The sequence below is a fragment of the Pongo abelii genome, chromosome 4 (assembly GCF_028885655.2).
Source record: "Pongo abelii isolate AG06213 chromosome 4, NHGRI_mPonAbe1-v2.0_pri, whole genome shotgun sequence".
Lineage (NCBI taxonomy): Eukaryota > Metazoa > Chordata > Mammalia > Primates > Hominidae > Pongo > Pongo abelii.
In genome coordinates this window covers 154,153,959-154,162,157 of record NC_071989.2, presented here as the reverse complement: position 1 = coordinate 154,162,157, position 8,199 = coordinate 154,153,959, and the positions used below count along the sequence as shown (strand labels likewise).

At 31.9% G+C, this 8,199-nt stretch overlaps 1 long non-coding RNA gene across 2 annotated transcripts in view; it reads left to right on the top strand.

Moving 5' to 3' along the window:
- Positions 1 to 1,126: 1,126 nt before the first annotated feature.
- Positions 1,127 to 8,199, top strand: part of LOC129059563 (uncharacterized) — a 65,537-nt gene continuing 58,464 nt past the window's right edge. The window contains exon 1 of one of the 2 annotated variants that reach the window (XR_008525537.1): positions 1,127 to 1,482. This is a non-coding gene — a long non-coding RNA (uncharacterized LOC129059563). The remainder of the gene's footprint in view (positions 1,483 to 8,199) is intronic. The other variant, XR_008525538.2, reaches the window with a different exon arrangement.

Genomic DNA, 8,199 nt, shown 5'->3' with positions numbered 1-8,199 from the left:
CAAACACAGATGCCCTAATCATATTGGCCACCCTCCCTACACTGATGTCCTTTAGTACTCTCTAGTAGTTTTCTATTAGCTCCTCCCAGCATTTAAGAATCTTACTGCCTTTCGTTTCAGTAGAGTTGAGTTCAGCCTCTCTCTGCTATTGCAATAGTCTTGAATAAGGTCTTTCTTGCCATTTTAAATATATCCAGTGACTTTTTTTTTTTTTAACGGCAGACATATATTTAATTTAATGAAGTAGTGCTCATTTGTTATCTGGAATGGCTATACTGGTTTCTTTTCCATGTATACCTGTTAGCAATGCTTAAAGGTTTACATCCCTACATTTCTACCAACTCCAAGAATTATTCAGACTTCTAATGTTTGTGAGTTAGAGGTGAAGTGCTGTCTCATTGTTTTTTAAATGTGAATTTATCAAATTACCGATGATTCTGAGCACCTTATTATGTCTGATAACTTTTGGGGTTTCCTCCTCTGTAAATTGCTTTTGTCTTTTATTCTATTGGGATTGCTCTTTTCTTGTTGCTTTGAATTCCTTTCACATACAGTCAATAACTTATGAATTTTAGACATTTCAAGTACTTTACTTTGTTTATATTATTGTCAAACAGAGATCCACATTTAAAAAGTATTTGTTGGCTGGGAGTGGTGGTTCATACCTATAATCCCAGTACTTTGGGAGGCCGATGTGGGAGGATCATTTTGGCCCAGGAGTATGAGACCAGCCTAAGTAACATAGTGAGACCTCATTTCTACAAAAAATAAAAAAATTAGCTAGGCATAGTGGTGTGCATCTGTGGTCTCAGCTACTCTGGAGGCTGAGATGGGAGGATTGCTTGAGCCTGGAGGTCGAGGCTATGGTGAACCATGATCATGCCACTTCACTCCAGCCTGAGTGACAAAACAAGACTCTGTCATATATATATATAATATATATAATATTTTATATTATATATTATATATGTAATATATATACACATACATTCATTTTTTTATACTTTTAAAGAACTGTTTGCAAATAAGTTACAGGCATTTTATATATATATATTTACTTCTTGTTATTTCAGTGTTTTCCCTAAAAACATCAATGAGGAATAATGAAAGTACAAGTATGGAATCAGGATGTTTAATATTGATTCAGTATTATTATCTAATCCATTATCTATGTTCAACTTTTGCCAATCACCTTAATATTGATATTATAGATTGATATTTCTCCCTTCAATTCAGGATTCTGCTTAAGCCTCTTTTGTTTCCTTTCATTATCTCAGACCCTCAGGATTCTTTATTTTTCATGCCTTTAACGTTTTATTTTGTAGATGGCTTCTAAGTTTAGGTTTGTCTGATTTTTTTATGATCATAATTTTTTTGCAGAAATATAAAGATAATATTGTGGTCTCAGAACATCATATCAAGGGGACCATGATACCAATTTATACCGTTACTGAAGCTGTTAACCTAGGTCACTTGGTTAAGGTGAGTCTGCCAATAACCATTTTTCCCTTTGTAATTAACTACTTTTACATAGACATGTTTGAAATATATGTATATTTGCATGTTGCATTTGTCACTTATCAATATATGCTGAACTTATTTCATATTAGCTCATAGAGCTATCCTTTTTTCTTTATTACAAATGCATAACATTCCATTGTGTGTATGCATCAGAATTTATTTGATCAATCTTTTATATGTAGATATTTAGGTCACTTCCAATATTTTGCATTTATAAATAAGGCTGCTATGAATAACCTAATGCAAATGTCTTTTCTTATTGTTGGAGGTATATATTCAGGGTAAGTTTCTAGATTTGAGATTGCTGAGTTGTAAGAAAAATGCACATACAATTTGTTAGAGATTGCCAAATTCCCCCAACGTAAGAGTTGTATCATTTACATTCCCACCAGCAATGAATGAGAGTGCCTTACAAGCCTTGCCAACAGAATGTGTTGCCAAGCTTTTAAACTTTTTGCCAATGTGATAGAAGAGAAATGGTATCTCATTGTAATTTTATTTGTATTTCTCTTATTATGAGTAAAATTAAAATAGTTTCATATGATTAAGGACCATTGTATGCCTTTTTAATGAATTTTTGGCTTGTGCCTTTAACTTATTGTTTTATTAAGGCTTTAGTTATTTCCCCCTTTTCAGTTGTTAAATATATTAAAGATAATAGCTTTTTATCTGTGATATGTTTTGCAAATGTTCCAAAATGGTCTCAATAATCCCATCTCCATGTATTTACTCCTTTGTATAGACCTCTCTACATTGAATAGTCCTGGTCTGTGCACCCAATAGGATATTTGGTACAAGTCTTGCACGTGTCTGTAGCGTTTTTGTATAAAATAAAACTGTGGCTACAAAATCATGGTGTGTTTGTGTGCTTACTTTATATTCATGAATTTCTTATATTTATGATACATCGCATTCCTGGAATAAACTCTGCTTGGTCATTATGTATTATTTTCACAGTATGGTGATGAATTCTATTTGCTTGTAAATATTTACTATTTTTGCATTAGTATTTTATAAATTTTATATTTATTTATTTTATAAATAAGCTATATTGGTCTGTAATTTTATTTAAATTTTTGACAATCAAATTTAGGTATCAATATTATACTTGCTTCATAAAATGATTTTTGACAATTTTCCTTCATGTTTTATGTTTTGAAACAATTTTTGTAACATCGGGTCTCTCTGGCTATTGATAGTTTGGTCAAATTTCCTTGTGAAAACTTCTGCTCCTGGTGCTTTTTTGGGGGGTATAGCCTTGATACAATTTTTTTCTATAAAAGTTGGTTTAAGCTTTTCTAAACTCTACTTGAGTCAATGTTGGTAAACTGTATTTTTTAAAATAAATTATTAATTTGGGGCCAGGTGTGGTGGCTCACACCTGTAATCCCAGCACTTTGGGAGGCCGAGGTGGGCAGAGCAGCTTAGAACAGGAGATCAAGATCAGCTTGGCCAACATGGTGAAACCCCGTCTCTACTAAAAATACAAAAATTAGCTGGGCATTGTAGTGCTGTGCCTGTAGTCCCAGCTGCTCAGGAGGCTGAGGCAGGAGAATTGCTTGAACCTAGGAGATGGAGGCTGCAGTGAGCCACGATTGTGCCACTGCACTCCAGCCTGGGTGACACAGAGTGAGACTCTGTCTCAAAAAAAAAATTATTAAGTTGATACTGGTTTCTACTAAAACTACAAAAATTAGCTAGGTGTGGTGGCACATGCCTGTAATCCCAGCTACTCTGGAGACTGAGACAGGAGAATTGCTATAACCTGTGAGGCGGAGGTTGCAGTGAGCTGAGATTGTGCTACTGCACTCCAGCCTGGGAGACAGAGCGAGACTCTGTCTCAGAAAAAATCCCAAATTATTTTCAGTTGAGTTTTTAAATTTTGAATTATCGTATTCTTTATTTTATTGTATTATAATCTGAGAGTGTTGTCGGTAATATTTCTTCTCCTTGTGACTTACCGATTTTTTTTTTACCTAATACTTGATCAATTTTGTAAATGCTCCATGTGTGCTAAAGAGGAAAATGTATTTTCTATTATCAGGGTTTAATGTTTGATACATTTCTATAAGATCTGTAAGATCTGTCTTATTGAGAATGTTGTTTAAGTCTATCAATGTTTTGTCTACTTGACCTGGTGTAGGATACTAAAGTCTATTTTTAGCATGCTTCTGTATATTTCTACTTGCTTCTCCTACAGTTTCTGCTTTATGCAGGTGGTTGCTCTGTTATTTGGTACATAAATATTCCTAAATGTTTTATCTCTATTTTGAATTACAGATTTTAACATTAAAGTGCTTTTTTTTACATTAAAGGGTTTTTCTGGTTGGCATTCTACCTTGTCTTATGTCAGGATTGCAAACCCTGCCTTCTTGTTAATTCTATTTCCTGTTATGTCTGTGTCCATCCCTTTAGATTTAGCTCTTCTGAATCACTGTTTTTAGGTGTGGCTCTTACACACATCCTGACTTTGATACCTGTTGGTGAGTTAATTCAGAAATATTTTTATTTTAGAAGATGAGTTAAGCCAATCCACAATTAACTAATATCCTTGTTATGTTTGATCTATACTCTGTCACTTTATTTCAGTTGTAGTTTTTATAAAATTACTATGTGATTTTATTACATTTTCTGTTTCTCTATATGGTGTGTTTGCTTTGCTCTTTAATTTTTAAAATTTCTTTTGGTATTAGGATTAGGTATTTAGTGATAACATTTGTATTTACACCTTTTAAAAATTCCCTTCTCTGCTGGTTAGCCTTTCTTCTCTGGTTTGTCAGTTTCTGACATACCCTTGACTCCTCCCCTTGATCTATACAATAGCTGTTCTCAAAATGTTCAGTAGGGGATCCTTGAAACCCTTTCATGGAGTCTGTGAGATCAAAACTATTTTCATAATAATACTAAGATGACATTTCACTTTTCTACTCTCCTTTTCTCATGAATGCGTGTGAAAGTTTTCCAGAGGCTATATGGTAAGTGATGATATCATTGCTCTGATGGCTAATGAAAATGTGAAACACATATGAAAATCTAGCTGTCTTCTATTAAGGCAGACCTTAAAGGGATTTGCAAAAATATGAAATAATTCTTGCTGCTATATTTTTTGAAAAAAGTTTTATATTATGTAATGGGTTTATTATTTTAGAATAAAAAATATTTTAAAACCTTTCAAATTTAATTTCTAATATGGCAGATATATCTACTTTATATTAGATATAACTCACATAAACAAAAACTTTCTGAGGTCCTCAAAAAGCTTAGAAGTGTAAAAGATTTCAGAGGACAAAACATTTGAGAACTGCTTCTATACAACAATCAGTGCATTTATTCTCCTTTCCAATTCCCCTCACCATTTTCTTTCACCTTTTTTTCAGATTATTTTTATTTTACGGGAGCATATGACATTTTATGTTATTCTTCTACCTTTGTCTCTATTTTTGTTTTAGTCTTAAATCTAAAATTAAATGTATTAAGTCCTCACTGTTAACCTTTTTACCTAAATTTTCACAGTGATAACATGGATGGATGAAACTAATCCTTTAGTAGTTTCTTCAATAAGGAGTCATGAATACAGGACTCTCCAAGTTTTTACATATGTAAAACTAGTTTTTACTTATTTATCTTTTTAGACCTTGATCTTGAAGAACAGCTTAGCTGAATATAAAATCTTTGGTCCACATGTTTTTTCTCTTGAATTTCTTGCAAATACTGCTTGCTTCTTGCCTTGATCTGTATGTTGCTCTTGAGAAGTCTGATGCTAACAATTCTGTTGCCATTGTAAGATTTTTTTTTTTTCCTTCTAGGAGACCTGAGGTTTTTTTTTTTTTAAATTATCTTTAATGTCTCATAATTTTACTGGAATATATCTGAGGGTTGACTACTGTGGGTGAATTTTCTCAAGTATCTGGTGTGCCCATTTAGTATGTGGATTTAGATTTTCTATAATTTCCTGAACATTTTCTGAAATTATATTTTAAAATATTAGTTCTGTTACACTCTTTTTTCTTTTTCAGAGAGTTCAATTACATGTAATTGGATCTTCTTTGCTTGTCCTTCATTTAAATCACTTCCTTTTAGACCCTTTTAATGTTTTATTTTTATTGTCTCGTTTTTCTGCTTTTCTTCATTTCCTCTTATCACATGTTCATTTGCATATAATATTCCTTGGGTAATTTGTAATTTAATTTTTCATTTTTCTGAGAAGATTTCTTTTTTTTTTCAATCAACTCTTACTTAATTTCTTTCTGTTTTATGTCCATTTCTGTTCCTTAGATTTTGATGGTCTGATTTATGGTGTTTTTCATATTCCTACATGCTTGTTTGAAGACACTGGATTTAGTTTGGGGTATTACACTATAGTTTCTTTGGCTTTGTAGTTGTTTTGGAGGTTGGAGGGGGAGGAATTTTATCATTTTGAACGTTTCAATTTTAAGTTTCCATTTTATCCTTCTGGTAGGTTTGTATAAATGTAGATTCTTTTTCAGTGTTTATTTTGTGTATCAGGTTGGCAATCCGGGGAGATTATAAGCATTAATTCAAGAGATCCCTCTTCTATCTGTGTAATGAAGTGGAGCTTCTTCAATGGATATTGATCTATCATTATGTATGAATATATGTATGCATGCACATATGTATATATTCCCTCTCTCTCTCTTTCTCTCTCTCGTAATGGGAAAGTTACCATTTATCTCCCAATATTTTTACTCCCTTTTGTCTTGTAGGATTCTGTTTCTTTTACATGCTTCTCTTCACCATCAAGACTCCTAAGTGTTTTTCTTTATACTGTCTTTTTCTCAAATTATTGTGCCCTTCTGAGGCTGCCACCTTGAGTCCTACACATCTTAAAGCCTGCAGTCACTCTTCTTGTTAAATTTTTTCCTGATTAGTGTAGGCCTTCTCTTTCTCAGGGTGATTTTAATTTAATCTTAGGCATGCTACTCCCCTTTTTCTCTTCCCACAGTTTTCCTGGACTTCCCACATTCTCTACAAATGCTTTCAGGGGGAGCTAGTGTTCTCTATCTTCCAGTTATCCTGAAGTCTCCTGTGGTTTTATTTGTTCTTTCGTTAATCTTTATAGTTTGGAAATGTTGTCAAGTGATTCAGATTTAGATGACCTTCATTATCCTCAGGATACCCAGAAAGCAGAACTCTTTAAATTTGATGCAATCAAATCAGTCACCTTCTTTTTCCCATATAGTGTATGCTTTTATTTTATTTCATTTATTTATAAAGTCCAAGACATTTTCCTCAGTTAACTTTATGGTTCTACCTGTTACTCTCACATCTTACACTTATCAAGAGTGGCCCTTTTCATGTAATATTATGGAGAAAACCAGTTCTATTTTTCTCCATGTAATAAACATTTTTTTCCAATACCTTCTCTTAAACAATCAAATCTTTTCTTAATTATTTGCATTTTGTCATATGTCAAGTATTCAAACACACTAGTGTGTTTCTCTGCTATTTATTCTGTTCCACTGGTCTATTTTTTAATTTTTATGGCTTAATAAACATATCTTAATATCTAGAAGCTTGCTTTTTAGTATTTTATTTTATGGTTTACTTAGCTAAGCATGGGTCTTTATTCTTCCATGTAAATTTTAGAGCAAATATGATAAATTTCTCAAATGCATTCAAGTTGAAATTTGACTGGGAATTTATACATTAGTTATGGGAAAATTTATTTAAATTTTAAAATTTAAAATTATTTAAAATTATTATTAATTTTATTCAAGTCATGGAAGATCTTTCCATTTATTCTAATCATCTTTTACATTCTTTATTAGATTTTAGGATTGTTTTCTGGAGAGATATTCAGTTTTGTCACTTAGGTTAATTCCTAGATATTTCATAGTTTGTTGCTTATTTTATTTTTTATTATATTTTCGAATTGGTTATTGCTGGTGTTGAGGAATACTATTGATTTTTGTAGGTCAATCATATATCAGCATCATTGCTAAGCTCTTATTTTTTCTAATAGCTTGTCTCTAGATTCTGTTGTTTTTCCTAAGTAGATGACCATATGTAATCTACAGATAATGCCTCTACTTTTTCACTGTTGCATTTGAGCATTTTATTTTGCATTCTTGGATGAAACAAAAATAAGAAAATATAGCAGTGTCAGATTTGCTCTTTGCTTTCCATGAACTTCAATTATCCTTACTGTCACTCTCCAGGGTGATTATTTAAGAGTCGACAGTAGCTATATATATTTTTAATGTAGTATAATGTCAAAACCCATTATGAATCCAGAAAAGTTATTCTCACCATGGAGAAGAAAATACTCATCCTCTGAAGGACAAATGAACTAAGGAGGAGAAACACTACCCTGCAATCCTCTCATTTACATTACATCTGTTGATAGTATTGATCTTAGCACTTTGGTTAGCTAAAAAAATGAAATATTAGGGCCCATTTTACTTACTTGATTTTAATTTATAATATTTTATTATAATTTTACTTACTTGATTTGAAGTTTTAAATTTTTATTATAATTATTTTTAATCTAATTTATTATATTAAATAATACAAGAAATAAAATTATAATTGTATTCAAATCATATGATTCAAATGAAATAGAACTAGGCAGAAAGAAACTCCCTTTATTGTCTTACATATTTCCACCTCATCTTTCTTCTACCACTACCAATTTTCTGTGCATCGTTTTATCCCCTT